The 18,921-nt window shown below is 37.2% G+C and overlaps 1 pseudogene; it reads left to right on the top strand.

Annotated features, from left to right (window-relative positions):
* The first annotated feature begins 1,186 nt into the window (after positions 1–1,186).
* On the top strand, positions 1,187–18,709 carry LOC121037792 (histone H3.3A-like; annotated as a pseudogene).
* Positions 18,710–18,921: the final 212 nt, after the last annotated feature.

Below are 18,921 nucleotides of genomic sequence, written 5' to 3'. Positions count from 1 at the left end.
AAACAGTATAATATGTTTTTGTGACTAGCTTATTTTACTTAGTGTAAGGTTCATCCATGTTATCAAATATGCAAGAATGGCCTTCCTTTTTAAGGCTGCTTCTTTGTTTCTTTTGGACTCACTTATCTCTCTCCCAGTCTACATTCAATTGTTATGGAATCCTCATACCTTCAAAATTAATGCAGCCCTGACCACTTCTTACTACTGCCACTGGTACCACGTGATCTCAGCCACCATCATTTCTCACCTGGATTTCTACAACTGTCCTTCTACTTATTCCCTTGTTCCCTGTGGTCTCTTTTCAACCCAGCACCCACAGCAATCTTGGAAAAATCAGGTCACTTCTTTGCGCAAAATTCAGCAATATCTCCTCATTTTGTTTAGAAAAGAAACCAAAATCCAAGGCGCGAGGAGCCTGCTAGCTCACCACCACCATCTTTGCTCTCCTCCAGCTCTCCTTGTCCCACCCACCCCTCTACCACGTCATACTCGCTTCCTTGTTCGTGGAACAGGCAGGCATGATCTAATAACAATGCCCTTGCGCTGGCATTTCTTTTGCTTAAGCAATTTAAAGGAAATCACCTTATTGAAAGTACAGTCAACCCTACCACACATAACCCCTGATTCCCTCCACCAGGCCTTGTTTCCTCTGACAATTATCAGCATTTAAATTGCTATGTAATCTCCTTATTTATTGTTTCAATGTTTATTGTCTGTATCCCCTTGCCATATATGTACCTTTACCTATTCTGTTGATCAGTGTATCCCAAACATTTAGAGCTATGCATCACAGCGTGGGCATTTAACGAACAAATGACTGTTCTTACTGAGAAGATCACCTCTTCACACTGACAGCAGGTTGGGCAGGTGCTCTCATAGTTCATACAAGGCTGTGATAGTATATGAGTAAAGAGGGAAGCAATGAAATGCTCCCTATTTCTAGTACCCTTTCCACCCACATTTTCACACCATTAGTGTTTGCTTGCTTTTCAGGGTCTGCTGAAAAGGAGTGTGGTGCAAGCGAGGGGTTGGAGTCTAACACTCTCCAAATCCCAACTCCATTATCTAGTGACTGAATGGCTTGGTGGAAGTAAGACTTTTTATACTGAAGTTTCTTCATCTATGAAATGGGGATACTGGAAATTGGGTATGCCTCATAGGTTATGAGAATTAAAGGATATAATACATGCAAAATGCTGAACATTCAATAAAATACTTGCAGGTAAGTATAATTATAAAACACTTAAAGACAATGTATTTAGCATGCTATCTATTCCTCTATAATCTCACTTATGATTTTAATTTGCTTAATAAAATTCTCTTTTTATAGGAAGTGTATAGATAAACTTCATCCAAGCTCAGATCTGTATTAGCAAGAACTCTGATATACTAATATGTGAATTACTTTAGCGTTTGTCAATTCTCAGAAGTTAAGTCCATATTCAAGTGAAAGTAAAATATATATATATATATATATATATATATATGTTCAAATATAAGAGAATTTTGATGGCCTATTTAGCTTTTCTATAGTGCTCATCATCAAGATATGACTCACTATACCTCCAGTTCAATGGTATTTTCTCAAAATAATATTACAAATAGATAATGAGCTCTTCATAGGTTCATCTTTCAAACACTATTATTTGATGTTTCCATTTTTAACAAAGCTTTTTTCTTAGGTAGGCCATCTGGATTATACCAGTTTAACTTTTTAGAGTTGGTATTTCCAATTAGCTTCAATTTGTCAGTTATACATCTGCATTAAGTACTTGTACTAGATATTAATCACCTTTGGGAACAAATACTTGCATAATTGATTAGTAGCTCTTGGTATGGTAGCAATTTCTTCAAGAACATCCTTTAATTAAATGTGGAGGTTTAAACCAATTGTAATATATTTTTTTCTTATATAAATCTGGTTTTCAATTTTTGAACCCATTACCCTAATGTTCAGTGCTATTTCCCATTTTGAAAACTCATTTTATGTGTGGGTCTTTGAAATGATCAGAGATATTACCAAGAAAATGACCAATAAGCCATAAAGCTACTCAACTCATTACTGGTACAATTTATTTATTGCTGGGAAAGTTCCACTTTAGATTAGTTTGGAAGAGAGTATAAGTGTATATGTAACAGTTCCCTGAGTGTAAGGACTTATTGTCCTATCCATAATTTATTCAGGGTTTCTGCACTACCTATTAAATAAGTGTAAAATTAAGGCCATCGCGTTTAAAAATGTAGTACAGAAATATGAACTTTCAGTGGAATCAGATAAGAAACCTGAGAAATGTGCACAAATCAAAGTCTTTATTTCATTCTCCCTACTTGCATAAGAAAGCTATCACCTCCAAGTAAGACATTTCAATCTACAAATTCACCAGCATGTGGAACAGCATACAAAAAAAAAACGCCCCAGACAAGCCTTCTGCAAACAGGCTTCCCCAAACAGGATACATAAATCTTTCTACCAAGACTGAATGAATTAAACCCAAACCAAGGACTTAAATTATATCTAACCAAGGTGATTTCAATCTGAATTCAAACTTTTCATCATTTTCTGATAACTGGAGAGGATTTTGAATCACTTGCAGGAGATCTTGGTCAAACTCTTCAACACAAAACTTTTTTTTTTTTTTTTTTTTTTTTTTGAGAGAGAAAGCATGAGTGGGACATGGGTAGAGAAAGGGAGAGAGAGAATTCCAAGCAGGTTCCACACCATCAATGCAGAGCCCTATGAAGGGCTCGAACGCATGCACTGTGAGATCATGACTTGAGCCGAAGTTGGATGCTTACCTGACTGAGCCACCCAGGTACCCCATAAAACATTTCTTTTAAACTTGTTAAACACAAGGAAAAGAGGCAGATGGCAGAGTGGTGTTCTGTGAACTTCCATTGGCTAGAAAGGAAGGCCCTATCTCTTAATCTTTAGAAAGCTTCACATAATCACTGAAAAAGATTTCAGGTACACTTCAGAGTATATTTACTTTTCACCTCTGCCAATAAGTGGCATGAAGGTACAGCCTATTTTTCTTTGGCTTTCAGTGAGATTAAAAGCTCTCCTTGAACATTTCAAAAACTTGTAAGAAGAAGGTGCTTTAGAGCAGCTGGCAAGTATATAAGACTATCGTAAAGCTTAGTTAGTTGTCTTTTATAAACACTTTAAAGATCTTTGGACCAAAGGAGCAATTCACAGAAAACATTTTTAGTTGTTAAATAGAGTATGTGTTCATGTATGGATTTTCTTTATTTTTATTTTAGTTCATAACTACTCTTTGTGGTAAATAGGGGAAAACAAAAGATAAATATGAAGTGTTCCCTTCCTAGAAAGCAAGTGATGAGGATGGGATCCGTTTCTAGAAACGAATAAGGTGAAGCGGGAATCGCAAGACTTTGAGACTTGTAAGCTGTAAGCTATGACAGTTATCATTGTTCACTGTGAACTCAGAGTCCATGCAAGTAGGCTATTGCTCTAGATTATGGAAGAAAAGGTGTTAGAGGATGAGAAAAATTCAACTCATGATCCACCATAACAATGGCTATGAAGAAGCTCTGTCTCCAGGGAAGTGTCGCAGTGTTACAGGAAGTAGGGGTGCATCCAAATGTCTCCTAATATGAGAAACGATTTTTAGCCTTGGTCCCAATCAGTAAGTTATTCTTCCTGACAACACTGGAGGCATGTAATCCTTTCCCTCGCTGTAGTGCAGATAGAATAATACAGGAGAAAAGACATAAGAAATAGAATTATCGGTTCACGGTGGAGAGAAATACAACACCATGGTAGAAGCCAAGAGAAAAAGCATTTCCCAGCATAGGTTGTGGGTTTGCTTGGAAGAAGGGGCACAATATAAAGGTTAATGACATGATTTTGAGATCAGTCAGACTTGCATTCACATTCTAACTTATGGATTTAGGCAGGAACCCCAAGCCTCCATTTTCTTTGTTATAAACTGGAAATAAAAAGACAGCAAATGAACTGACATAGTTGCTGTGAGAGTTAAGTTGTATAATGCATGTAGAATGCTTAATTAAATGCCTGATTAAAGGCTATGTGTACAAGGGTTCTAGAGTTTGGGGCTGCTCTTATTTGCCTCAACAAATCACTGATAAGGGCTATAGCTAAAATTAATTTTTTGCAAGTACATGTGCACTATCTGAAAGCAAAAGCTTTCCACTGAAATATGGACCACTAAGACGAAGGACAAGTGTGGCAAACAAAAGTGTTATCAGATTTAGGAGAAACAGCATGGATTGAACTAGAGATAGGATTAAAGGCTTTTGCAGTGTCCCTAAAAATTAACATAAGATTTGTTCTTTGTTGTCTAGATTTACATCAAGATTAACTGCAGCGTGTCCTACAGATGGTTCTTATTCTAAAGTATGTGTTTATTTATTTTCAGTCCTTACTTTTCATCTGTCTTGAATTAATAAACTTCTCCAGGTTTAGAAGATCCATTCGGGTTAGTTTCCATATACTTGCTGCAGTCTAGATTTTGGTGCCCAGAAAGAGGAAGAGTTAAAAAGTAACATTCCTTTATAGGAAACTTGCCTTAACAAACTCTGTTCTATCTGTGTTAGTGTATACACATTTGAATGTATTGATCTTAAAATGCTATGTTCTTAAATATGGTTAAAAATGTCATTTCGAACTTCCCATGAACTTCATGGGTGTCCAAGGAAACAAAAGAAAAAAATCTCTCTGTTCAGCTTTCCTCATCTTTCTGACCAAAGGAATTGGAGAAAGAAACATTGGATTTGTTTCTCTCTGATTGCTTACTTTTTGGCTATGGAGCCCTTTTTAAGGGATGCAATGTTCTTGGATCGGACAGATTTGGTTGGGAAAGCAGAAGCCACTCAAGATATAGTTAGTGGAAAGAAAATTAATATCAAGAATTTGAGCTAGATAACTATTGGAAGAGCTGCAAAAGCAAGGATCTGAAAAGGCTCTTTCAGGAGATCTGTAAGTATAGGATTTCATGGAAGCCCCCAACAATGATTTTCGTTGCCAGTAGAGATGAAATAGGACCACAGTGAAAGGCCCATAACATAAGTGAGCCACACTTCATCTATTTTCCTCTCCAGATCTTTTCTTCATCTCCCCTTCCCTGCTTTCTGTCCCAGGACGCCGACTTGAATGGACTGCACTGGAGGTCCTCCTTGTCCTCCCGTTTCCAGTGGGATTTGGCCCATGAAGAGTACCAGTAGATTAGGGGTGGGGAGAAGAGTGACATTAAGAGAATTATTCTCCTGCCTCCCTTCTTTCAAGCTTACTTCAGAAAGTCTGTGTCCTATGGCTACCGGTCCTTTCTCCCAACATCCTCTTTTCAGGTTGTGGTAACTATTCTCTTTTCTCATCCTTTAAGGCTGAGGGATGATAAGAGCTCTTATTTGCCCCAGGATCCTGCACCATCCCTTATAATTCCACTATGTCTTGCAACATCTTTGTAAATACTCCTTTAGTAGATAAACACTCCTTGAGTTATTCTACCATGAGCATACCAACTGCTTCCTGGTGGGAACCTGGCTGATATGGTATTTCATACTATAAGTGGACCCAAGAAATGATCTTTAAAGATGGGTGTCAGGATTTGGGTGATTCACATTTGAAGGAGCTCAGGGATAACCTCCTGGCCAGGATAAAAGGGACATGAGTAATCTATGGCATGTGGTAGAATCTCCCTTCCTCACATTGTCATTTTCGTCTTTGGGCCTCAGCAAGCGTAAATGGGAATTAGGAGCCATAAACATATAAATAAGAACATGGGATTGGAAGGCCCCATGGCAATTTGGAATGCTTTCCTCCTCTTCTGAGGTTGCATATCTGGAAGTATGCCTGCAGAGTTTCAGCCCCAAATTAAATGCTCAGTCCCCGCAGATCTCTCACCCTAAAACAGGGACACTGGTGGAAAGAAGTGGGACCATGAGATCTGGGTCGAAGACACTTGGGAAAATACGGGCTGAGACTGAAATCTTTAATCTCCATCTTCCCCTGAAATTCCCAGGCATGCTGGAGGAAGGGCCTTCTCTTTCTTTCAGTCCTCCTCTGAATTAAAGTTACCATATCGCAGGCAGTTGCCTCAGGAGCTAATACTGATTTATCTCCCCAGGGCCCTCGCTGACTACTCACTGCCTTTGATCTGTCTTAATAATTAAATACCAACAAAGCCCTAAGAACTAAAAATTATCAACAATGGCTAAGTAAAATATTTTGAAATATTTGATAAAATAAAATAAAGATAAATATGTCTTTTATGACTACACTATCTTTGGATTTTCAAAATGGTCATTGGGTAACACAATGCTTCCCCTTTCACTCTGTAAAAGAAAGGGCCATAAAAGTAATCAGGCTTGCCTAAAAATTCTACAAATATTAACTAATTCAAAGCTGTTTTGAAAGGTTTTGTCTACCATACTTAATATATATTTAAAAAACTGATAATTCAAAGAAAGCTTGACTTTTTAGTAAATTTGTGGATGTAAATGATCTTTTAATGACTGAATATTTTTCAAATTAAAAAATAAAACATATTCCTATTTCAGCTCAAAGATAGGTATATAACAGTTACCAAAGCAATTTGTTTCCAGGATTCTCACTTTAAAAACTTTTTTTTCTCTCCTCTCTCCTCTCTCTCTCTCTCTCTGTCTCTCTCTGTCTCTCTTTGTTTTGCTGTTGTTGTTCATTTAAAGTCTGAATAAACATTAAGGGTATGATTCAATAACATGAAAATCATCAGAAGCCTGTTATTTCAGTCTTTCTTTAGATTCAATAACCAAAACATATCCCCTTGACTAAGAGTGATACAGGAATAGAAAAATTTAAGGAAACCAGAGCTGATTTAGTTTTAAAATTCCAAATAAGCTTAATGGTTTCCCATATTATACAAATTGTTCTATTGACAAAATGCCTGAGTACTTTTTGGCCTGGTGTCAAACTATGAAATAGTGTTGCTTTCTCCATTCACATGCAACTGCTCAGCATTGCAATGCTCTAAAGCTGGATAACTTCTTCTTTTACAGGAAGAAGAATCCCATGATTATTTAGCTTATCTCAGGGAACATTCCATACCTTGTACAGATTTCCTAGATTGAGACTCTCTTGGACAATTCTGATTTACTTATGTTTATGAATGTTGATTCTTAAAAATTTTTTTTCCAAGTAGGTTATTTTATCAAGCATGAATTTTTCTTAAGATTTAAGTGTCTCACAGAATTAAGTCAATTTAGGTAGCTAAATTAGTTGCTATTGCTCAGACCTGCCTTCTGGAGGAAAAAAAAAAGGTAGAAGGCGATTTATACTTAAGGGGATATAAGATTTTATGTTAGTCCATCGCTTTGAAATGCTTGAGTTATTGAAATTTCGTGACTGCTACAGAAACCCTTAGAAAATGAATGACAAGCTAAACAAATTGGAGCTTGTTTGCTATCATTTAAGGAGATTGTCATGATAAAGGAATGTACCAGAAAAGCTTCATGGTATGACTTATAATAGCAAAATAAATATAAAATAAATTAAAAATTTTTAATTAAAAAACTTAGCAAAAATAAATTAGCCTAGATTCTACTCCCTTAGAAGCTGAGATGACCAATTATGCAGGAGACTCAAATGATACCTCTAGCTTTATCGCCAATAGGTAAAACTGTATTTCCAAAATGCCTAGCTAAGCAGCCTTTGCATGATCTGAAATCTGGAGATCCGAGCTTCTGAAAAAGGCATCAGAAAAAAAAAAAAAAACAAAAACCTGCCCTTAAACATCAACAGAAAAAAAACTTAAAGGTACTGTTAACAATTGGTACTGCAGTAAAATTCCAAGGTGTTGATCCTTGGGGTCACGTTTCTCAAATTGAAATATAGACAGCAATTCCTTCCGACTACTGGACTTCGATTCCAGCAGGAGACCCTAAATTGATGATTTTTAGGAATTCTGAAGCTGCTGACTATATAAAGTGGACAACCTCTGCCCAAAATGACAAACTGCTGACTACAAAAGTTGACAGTTTCTGCTCAAAACAATGGAACAAGATTAATTTTCTGATTTTTCAGCACTTCTTCCCTTTACCACCAATCTTGCTTATTGTTGTTTTTTGTCATTCTCTATTTACCAACTAAAAGTTCTCAATAGGACCATCATCTCTACCCTTTTACTTTTGATCCTTCTTTCCTGCCAATTAAGAAAGATCAGAAGTCTCAGGTGGTGTCTTTTTCTTACACTGTATCTACTGCTCTGATTTAACTGATTACTGACAAAATTTAATAGCCATGCTTTTAAACGCTTCAGAAGTAGATTCACTTTCACAGGTACCTCTTGGCTCTTATGTTGACTTCATACATCACAAACTTCAGGCTAATAAAAATTAGACTTTCACTTCATGTCAACAAATGCTTCTGCTAATGTTATTACCATCCCATCAGTAAGATCTTATTCATCAGGAATGAGATCTATTTTAGGGCCATCCTTGTTACAGTAGTCAGTTAGTTTTCTTGAGAGATGCCACAAACTGTTTTCAGGAACTCTTTGTACTCCAGGAATTTGCCCATCTTGAGGGACAGAAATTGATTTACTTCTTATGTAAGATGATATTATTAATCTCAATACAGTCAGTGTCCCACTAGGTTACCACTTCTTACGTGGACATCAAGCTTACTTCCACCTGTCACATCCCAACTTACCGTGCGTTTTCAGGATAACTGTTTGAGATTTTCAGATTTTTATAATTGGCAACCTGCAATGGATTAGGTTTCCCTCAAAGAAATACTCAGAAACCTCTCCAAAGAGGCAAACACAGGCTACTTAGGAAAACTAGAGTGAATAACTGATTCTTTGTGCCTATTGCAGGATAATACAATTGGAAAAAGTATTCCAATGCTGGAAGACAAAATAAATGACACAAATTCTATCTGTAAGCCCAAAAAATCATTTTAAATCTAAATTTATTATCAGAGTTGTCATGGTTAATCACATAGGTCTTAATTTATACTTAGCTACCCAAAAGGGAAAAAATTATTCTATAGCAAACACTTTTTTTTGTTCCTATGATGTTATAATTCAAGTAGAGTAGTGCATTACTAGTCTAAAGAAAAAAACAAAAGCCACCTGCTTCTCTAAAACAAACTCAGATGGATTCTGGGAAATATTTTTATAACCTGGATTTTATAATTTTGCCCCTGATTTTGAGATTTTGTTTTTGGATTTTTTTGTTTGTTTTGTTGTTGTTGTTTTGTTTGTTTTTACAAACAGAAATATTGTATTTAGCTATTTTTAGAGGGAAAAATGTTGCCCATATTGTAACTGAAGCTGGTGGGGTAAGCCATACCAAATCCAATTGTTTTGAGAAACAAGAATACATCATGAAGACATTTTAGCTTGATGTCATGAGGATAGAAGCTAGATTGTAATGGTCTGAAGAGTCATTGGGGAGTTAGAAAGTGGAAAGCAAAGTCTAGACTGCTTTTTCAAAAAATGTTATTTTGAAGGAATGTGCGAAAGAGAAATCTAGAGATGTGAGTTTTGGAGATGGGAATGCCATCCAGTGCCCAGTTGTGGGGTTAGCCATCAATAAGAGAGAACCACATCTGGTAACACATGAGGAAAGAGGTCTGTCTAAAGGATGGGAATGGTATAGGCAGGTTGTGGGCAAGATAAATGGATCAAGAAGTAGGTACTTAGGACATCACTGTTTTGTCTGTGAATTAGGTATTGAGATTATCTGCTGAGACTGAAGGTAAAAGGAAAAGGATAGAAGGTTTAAAAAATAGATGGAAAACAGATGTTGAGGAATGGAAGAGGGAAGTGAGGCCACACAGAAGGTTTTTCTGAGGAGCCTCAAATGCCGTCTTCTATTGGAAACTGGATTTGTAAGGGAACCAATGTGCAGGATTGTATATATCTCTCTAGTAGGACTCAGAAGTAGCTATTGTTTAGGAAAGGAGAAAGTGAGTTGGTGGATTGGTGCAGCTGAGATTATGTTTTATACACATGTGGTAAAATGACAAGGGAGGGGTAGGTCATCAATTAGACAAGAATGCATTTAAAGAGACGGGCCATTGGATCTGAGGTATCAAAGGCATGGACAGCTTGATGATTCATTTAGGGAACTGTACTATGTTTATGAGGCCTCCAGCAGAAATTTCCAGTGAGCAAAAGAATGAAATGTAACGTGAAGCAGAATAGAAATGTCCGGTAGACCCTGAGACACCTGAAGAATTTGAATCTGCTATAAAAGTCAGCAGTGCAAACGTAGTGAAAGAAAGTGAAGGAAAGAAGGAAGAAAGTGAAGGAAAACAGAGTTGATGGGAGAATGACATTTCAGTTAAGGGAAAGCAGTATTCAGTCATATGGTAAATTTTGGTCTATGAAATGTAAACATTGCAACTAATTTTTTAAAAAGGGAGAGCTCTAGAAATATGTTGTTTTGCCGATATTTTAAGTATCTTGCCCACACATTATGATTTTTAGAAAGTTAAATCATTTCCCTTAACTTCAGTTTCCTCATTTGTAAAGTGGTGGCAATAATGCCTGCCTTGAAAGATTTAGGAAGAGGATTAAATAATATGGTAGGAAAGTGTATATCATAATGACAAGCATAAAACCAATGTAAATTTGCCCTATATTTTCCATAATTAATACTCACATCATGTCGCTTAAGTATTTAAAAAAAGCAGTTGGTCCTCAATTAGAAAATAGCCAATATCATCTTTTCACTTTATCCCTATCAACAGAAACATAAATTTAAGAATAGGATAGTCGCATTGGAAAATTATGTAACTTAAAATGTCAGTGCCAACAGCAGGAATAATTTAGTTAAACAGGGTACTTGGGCTCTGCCTGAAACACCAGGGAGTGAACCACCCCCGGAATCTCCACAACTTTCTCATATCTCCTTTACACCAGGCAAAGAAGTTGTGTGACTATGTGTGGGTGTTTAAATCAGAGCTCTGGAGGGCTTGGGTGTAACTGTCATGTTGCCAACTGATAACTTACAAGGTACACATCTAGACTAGATCTCACTGTGGAACTGCTTGCCACACTTCTTCCCCTGGATATGGCTGTACGTATATTTGACATTGTCCAGAAATAAACTCAAACCCCAAACATGCTCTCAGTCTATATTTCCTACTGTTTTGGGGGACAATGCCACACATTTAGATACCCCAAGCTAAAAATATCTCAATTTCAGTTTTGAATATTTTTTCCTCCCTCACCAAATACCCAATAATCTAAGATTTCCCAATTTTTTTCTCAGTCTGATTACTCACTTGTCATCCCTACCATGGGTCTCAGAATCTCTCACATGGACTGTTGCATATCTTTGCTACTCTAAGAGTCTCAACTTTAACCCATATCTGTGGCTGTATCTTTCTCCCTCATCACCCATAAAACTTAAATGCAGGATCCTTATAAAGTTCCTGGTCCATGGCGAGTACTCAATAAACATTTGTTGAACTAAACAGAATTGAGGGAAAGTGGATAGTCTTTATCTGAGGAGACTCTGAGAGTTGCTATTGGAGATGAAAACTCATCTCGATAGGGTGCCCCCAGACTGTATTTTCTTTCCACCTTTTTAATTGAAGTATAGTTAACACACAATGTTACATCAGTTTCAAGTATACAACATAGTGATTGGACAACTCTATACATTATGCTATGCTCACCATAAGTGTAGCTGCCATCCGCCACCATATAACACTATTACAATAGCATTGACCATATTCCCTATGCTTTACCTTTTATTCCCTTGACTTACTCCATAACTGTAAGTGTGAACCTCCCACTCTCCTTTACCCATGTTTTTCATCCCCCACCCCCACCTGGTAGCCATCAGTTTGTTTCTCTTAGTGGTATATGATAAAATACAGGAAGAGATATATAAGGTAGAAGGAACTAATCAGTTTGCAAGCAGAAATTAGAGAAAAGAGACAAGAGTCAAGACTTGCTGGGTTGAAAAGTAAATCACCTCTCATCCCCTCTCTTCCAGCTGGTAAAAAATTCTCAATCAAATGAAGCCTGTGGATAAATACAAAATTGTGTGAGTGACTAGGCAACCCTTTGCTAAAGGGTATTGCTATACTTGTGCAATCTGGAAGAGGGGGACATCTAAAAACTCTAAGAGTGTTCTCCCATTGCAGTCACCCACACAAACTAAATTCGAAATTTGGAAGTCATCAGCAGGTAGGTAGTACCTTAAGCCAAAGAACCGAATGAGATGGGCAGACAAAAAATGGCAGGTCAATGAATAAGGGGAATCAACACAATCAAAGAGTTATAGCAGTTTGGATTCTCTAATAAGCAAGAAAATAGAAGATGGCAGTCAGTATTGGCTTGCCGTTGAGATTTCAGAGGTGCTACTCTAGTTATTAGTGATGACATGAGAGTATGTGGCAAAGGGGGAAGCAGAGGAAAAGATGAGCAGGTGTGAGGAACCACAGTATGTGATGACTTCTTTGTGGTTGTTGACATCACCAGGAATGATAGTGGGCTTAGTGGTGGAGGGGAAACCCATGTTCTTCTTTTTTTATCCCTTGTTATATCAAGAGCTGGGTGCTTTTGTTTTTGTCTCTGTCTCTTCTAAATGTCTTAGATTCTACAGAGAAATAGAAGAGACTTTAAAAAACAAGTTCTTAAACTATGGCAACTCATGAGGATTATTTTGGAAGACAATAAGCCCAAAAGATATAGGCATGAGAGAGACCAGAGCCAAGGAAGTCAGGTGGCAGATCTCTCATTCCAAGTATGTCCCCCCTTCTAGAGTGAGCTCTTCTGGAGAAGGAGGAATCTGAAAGTGAATGCTTGGGACATATCAACAAATGATCTAATATATGAGACCATATTCTTTCTAATGGATACATTTATCCATTAGAAATATTAGCATATTCTCCAGGAAACAATGGTGAAAACTAAATGAGAGGTAAAATAAAGTATTGCATATTTAGCTCTTATTCTGTTGCTAGAAATAAGTTTTTCTGGAGTCACTGAAAATTCATATTCTCCACTGAAATCTTTTAAATTCAGCAGCAGAAACAGTTTGAGTAGGAATATATCTCTAACATCATTTCATACTTAATATTATATAGGTATATGTCCATACTTTTTTCCACAGTCACTGCGCCAATTTACATTCCCACTAACAGTGCATGAGGGTTCCTTTTTGTCAACACCCTCATCACTTGTTATTTCTTGTCTTTTTTATTCTAGCTATTCTGACCAGTACAAGGTGAAATCTCATTGTGGTTGATTTGCATTTTTCTGATGATTAGTGATGTTGAGCATCTTTTCCCTTGTCCGTTGGCCATCTCTACGTCTTATTTGGAAAATGTCCTTTTAGGTCTTCTGCTCATTTTTAATTAGGTTGGGTTTTTTGGGGGGGTTTCTTTTTGGTTTTGAGTTGTGCAAGTTCTTTATATCTTTTTTATATTATATTTTGGATATTAACCCCTTATCAGATATATCACTTGCAAATATCTTCTCCCATTTATTAGGTTGCCTTTCTGTTTTGTTGATGGTTTCCTTCACTGTTCAAAAGCTTTCTATTTTGGTGTAGTCCCAATAATTAATTTTTGCTTTTATTCCCCCTGCCTGAGGAGACATATCTAGAGAAATTTTGCTAAGGCTTATGTCAAAGAAATTATCGCCTGTTTTCTTCTATAAGTTTTATGGTATCAGATCTCACATTTAGGTCTTTGATCTATTTTACTTTTGTGTGTGATGTAAACCAGTGGTCTAGTTTCATTCTTTTGTATGTAGCTGTCCAGTTTTCCCAGAACCATTTATTGAAGAGACTGTGTTTTCCCCACCGTATATTCTTGCCTCCTTTGTCATAGATTTAATCAACCACATAAGTATGGGTTGTTTCTGGCTGTCTGTTCTGTTCTATTGATCAATGTGTCTATGTTTATGCCAGTACCATACTATTTTTATTATTATAGGTTTTTTTTGTAAACAGTATGGGAGTTCCTCAGAAAATTAAAAGTAGAAATACCATATGATCCAGTAATTCTACTCCTCGGTATTTACCAAAAAAACAAAAACAAAAGCATTTCATTTGAAAAGACAAATTTTGTCTTGAAAAAACAAAAACAACAACAACAAAAACAAAAGCATTTCATTGGAAAAGACATATGCACCCTTATGTTTATTGTGGCATTATTTATAATAGCCAAGATATGGAAGCAACCTGTGCCATTGACAGATGAATGGGGAAAAAAAGATGTGGTGTGTATCTATTTATCTATCTATCATCTATCTATCATCTATCTATCTATCATCTCTCATCTATCTATCTATAGATAGATAAAAAAGAATGAGATCTTGTCATTGCACCATCATGGATGGAGCTAGAGGGTATTATGCTAAGAGAGATAAGTGAGATAGCAAAAGACAAATAGCATACGATTTCACCTACATGTGGAATCTAAAAAACAAAACAAATAGAAAAAACCAACAAATAGGAAGCAGAAACAAACCCATAAATAAAGAGGACTAACTGATGATTGACATAAGGGAAGGAGGTAAGGGGATGCGCAAAATGGGAGAAGGGGAGTGGGAAGTACACACTTCTAATTATGGAATGAATAAGTCAAGGGGATGAAAGATACAGCATAGGAAATATAGTTAATGGTATTGTAATAGTGTTGTATGGTGACAGACTGTAGCTATACGTGTGGTGAATATAGCAAAACGTAGACTCGTCAAATAACCATGTTGTATACCTGAAACTAATATAGCACTGTTTTTCAACTGTACTTCAATTAAAAGTATATACATTATATGGGTCTACATTTTCATGCTGACTAGACCTAAGGAAAATGGTCCAACTTTTATTACTCAAGAAGATCCATTTTAACATCTCCAAATTTCAAATATTTCCACAGAATCGCTCCATTTGTTGAAAAAATATAAAATGCTACTTAAAATGTTGTAATGCTTTCAGGTAAATTTGTACTTTAATAACCATGATAGTAACATACATATTTAATAGCAACATATATATGTATATGTATGTAGGTATGTACGTATTTATGTATGAAGGCATACACAAAAAAAAAATATATATATATACATTTATACATATGTATATATACAAATATATATATAATATTAAAACCAATGTTTTTTTGTGGTTAAGACATTTAAGATCTATTCTCCTAGAAAATTTCAAGTATAAAATATTGTTTACTATATTTACATTGCTGCAATTAGCTTTCCAGAACTTATTCATCTTGCATAACAGAAACTTTGTAGCAACATCTCCCCATTTCATTATGTGAGGTGATGGATATGTTAATTAGCTTGATTGTAGCTCTTATTTCACAATGTATATGTATTTCAAAATATCAAGTCATATATCTTACATCTATTCCACTTTTGTCACTTATACTAGATAAGGATGGGGGGTGGGATTTAAAAATATATATCAAATGTAGGCACTGCAGCATGAGGCCGTGGAAAGAGGTGCTAACTGGGTGCCCATGAACCCATGTTCTAATTCCAGCTCTCCTATTAGTCTATCCAAAGATGATGTTAGAGGTATTAGATAAGATCAAGCAGCTGATCTACTCCCTCTTTTGACTTTACTCATCATAGTCTATTTGGGACTTTGGCAGGTGATCACCTAGGATATTCCTCTTGTTATTTTAGCAGTCATCTCTGTCTCCCAGCTATGTCTTTCTATATTTCAGTTTGGCTCCTTCTAGGATATTCAAACCTCATTTCTCAGCTAAGAGTTATATGTAAAGGCATGACCTGTAACTTTAGATCAACAAAAGATCAGTTATGATTTTATTTTTCTATAACTGTAAGTTTTCAATATCATAATGAATATAAATCACTTTTTTCTTTGTTGACATCATGTGAATGAGAAGAATCCATGTAGCTATGGTAGCTATTTAAAAAACAAACAAACAAACAAACAAAAATTCCTCTAAGGATGCCTGGGTGGCTCAGTCAGCTAAGCAATTGACTTTGGTTCAGTCATGTTTTCACAGACTGTGGGTTTGAGCCCTGCACCAGGCTCTGTGCTGACAGCTCAGAGCCAGGAGCTGGCTTCAGATTCTGTGTCTTCCTCTCTCTTTGCACCTCCCCTGCTCTCTCTCTCTCTCTCTCTCTCTCAAAGATAAATAAACATTAAAAAAAGTTTTAAAAACTAAAAAGAAAAATCTTCTAATCCTCCATGGAAAATGCACATGGACAGTGCACAAAACTACTGTCTCCTCAGTTCTTTCTTCTTGCCTTTCTTCTTGAGCTTCTATCTTTTAAAACGTACCCCCAGTATTGTCCAATTTGCTTCGTAGTTTTGACTTTCAACAGAAGAAACCAACACAAGTTTTTGTGTGGCCACGAACAATGAAGAGAGGTCATAAAAGAGGCACTCATTACCTTTCAGCGTAAGCATGGGGTGGGTTGTCATATGTGGAGAGAGTACATTGAAAAGGCTTAATGCTGTAGTTTCATGTGACACACTTTTGAGAACATGGGCCCCATCTTGCTCCATTGGCCGTAGGCAGCCAAGGTAACGATGAGTGCTCAGTGGTGATTATACCATGTAGTCCATTAAGATAAAGATGAGCACTCAGTGGTTCTTTCCCACCAGGCCCTCCACCTCCTCCCCTTTCCGTCTCTCTTTTTTTGTGTGTACTTTCTTCTCTTTTTTTTTTTTCATTGTTCAAGGTTTATTTGGTGTTTTACTTGGCATGACACTCTGATAGTTGGTTGCATTGCTTATATGTACATTTTTCTTTTTATGCTATATGGCAATGTTTGCTAGCTCCTCTGACACATATAGTTCATACAATAAAATCCTTTAGAGCAGTTTTGCACTATTGGATCACTCCCTTTTCCTCCTCCACAAATGTCTATCTTATACTAGCATTTTAGAGATTTTTAGAGGAGGAGTGCTGGGAAAAAACTTGCTGAATAACAACCTGCTTTAGCTTATGCTTGAAATTTCACTATTAGAAAGTCATTCTTCCATGTTAGGCAATTTTTATCTGGGTTATTTCTTTAAAGTATTAATCTAACTTGGGGCACCTGGGTGGCTCAGTCAGCTGAGCGACAGACTTCGGCTCAGGTCATGATCTCCCGGTTTGTGGGTTCAAGCCCTGCGTCGGTCTCTGTGCTGACAGCTCAGAGCCTAGAGCCTGCTTCGGATTCTGTGTCTCCCTCTCTCTCCGCCCCTCCCCCACTCATGCTTTGTCTCTCTGTCTCAGAAATAAGTAAAAACATTAAAAAAAAATTTTAAGTATTAAACTAACTTGACAGAACATTATGCATTGTCATAAGAAAACAATTTAAATTAGCTAAGCTACTGCCATGCTGCAAGTGACAACAAATGTTTTCTCTGGCAATAAGAGAATTAAAATTGTAATTAACTCTGCACTAATGGATTACAGTTCCTTTCTTGAGATAGCCCCAGGAGAGAACATTTTTTTTCCTATGTGATTGTGAATATTTCTCAAAATATTAAATTTCTGTTGCTTTCAGAGGTGCCGGGGTGGCTCAGTTGGTTAAGTGTCTGACTTTGGCTCAGGTCATGATCTCACGGTTTGTGAGTTCGAACCCCATGTCCGTCTCTGTGCTGAAAGCTCAGAGCCTGGAGTCTGCTTCAGATTCTTTATTTCCCTCTCTCTCTCTGCCCTTCCCCTGCTTCTCCCCCTACTCTCTATCTCTCTCAAAAATAAACATTAAGGGGCGCCTGGGTGGCTCAGTCTGTTAAGCGTCCGACTTCGGCTCAGGTCACAATCTCGCGGTCCGTGAGTTTGAGCCCAGCGTCGGGCTCTGTGCTGACCCCTCGGAGCCTGGAGCCTGTTTCAGATTCTGTGTCTCCCTCTCTCTCTGACCCTCCACCATTCATGCTCTGTCTCTCTCTGTCTCAAAAATAAATAAACGTTAAAAAAATAAAAAAAACACATTAATTTTTTTTTTTGCTTTCAAATAAACCAATATTTAGATTTTGGGGGGCCTATTTACCTGGTTTTCTGACTAACTTCAAGAAGACATGAAATACATTATACTACTGACCCTTGAAGAACAGGGTTTGAAATACATTTATACATGGATTTATTTTTAAAAGAATTAAGCACAGTACTCTAAATGTATTTTCTCTTCCTTATGATTTCCTTTTCTCTAGCTTACTTTATTATAAGAATGCTGTATATAATAGATATAACATACAAAGTATTTGTTAATCAACTTGATTGGCAAGGCTTCCAGCCAGCAGTTGGCTAGTAGTAGTTAAATTTGGGGGGAGTCAAAAGTTACATATGGAGATTTGCAGCTAAGCGGCAGCCTAAGGAGAAGGAGAAGGGGGTTAAGTAGGAGGTCTCTGTACCGTGGCCCGTACAAAGCAAACTGCCCCAAATCCACCAGTGATAAAGCACCCAGGAAGCAACTGGCTACAAAAGCCACTCACAAGATTGCTCCCTCTACCGGAGGGGTAAAGTAACCTCATCGTTACAGACCTAGTACTGTGGCACTCTGAAATTAGACATCAGATTCACAAACTTCCTTTCCAGCGTCGGATGCGAGAAATTTCTCAGGACTTCAAAACAAATCTGTGCTCTTAGACTGAAGCTATTGGTGTTTTGCAGAAGGCAAGCGAAGCCTATCTGGTGGGCCTTTTTGAAGACACCAACCTGTGTGCTACCCATGCCAAACACAGAACAATTGTGCCAAGAGACATTCAGCTAGCACACCACATACATGGAGAATATGATTAAGAATCCAGTATGGTGAAAAACCTTTCATTCCTTAAAAAAAATTTATTGGGGTGCCTGGGTGGCTCAGTCAGTTAAACGTCTGACTTTGACTCAGGTCATGATCTTGTGGTTGGAAGGTCCAAGCCCACACCTGGCTCTATGGTGACAGCTCAGAGTCTGGAGCCTGATTCAGATTCTGTGTCTCCCTCTCTCTGCCCCTCCCCATTTTGCAC

Source organism: Herpailurus yagouaroundi, unplaced genomic scaffold, assembly GCF_014898765.1.
Source record: "Herpailurus yagouaroundi ecotype Mexico unplaced genomic scaffold, PumYag 28, whole genome shotgun sequence".
NCBI classification, from domain to species: domain Eukaryota; kingdom Metazoa; phylum Chordata; class Mammalia; order Carnivora; family Felidae; genus Herpailurus; species Herpailurus yagouaroundi.
Note: the sequence above shows the minus strand (reverse complement) of the source record. Positions and strands in the feature narration are given on the sequence as shown.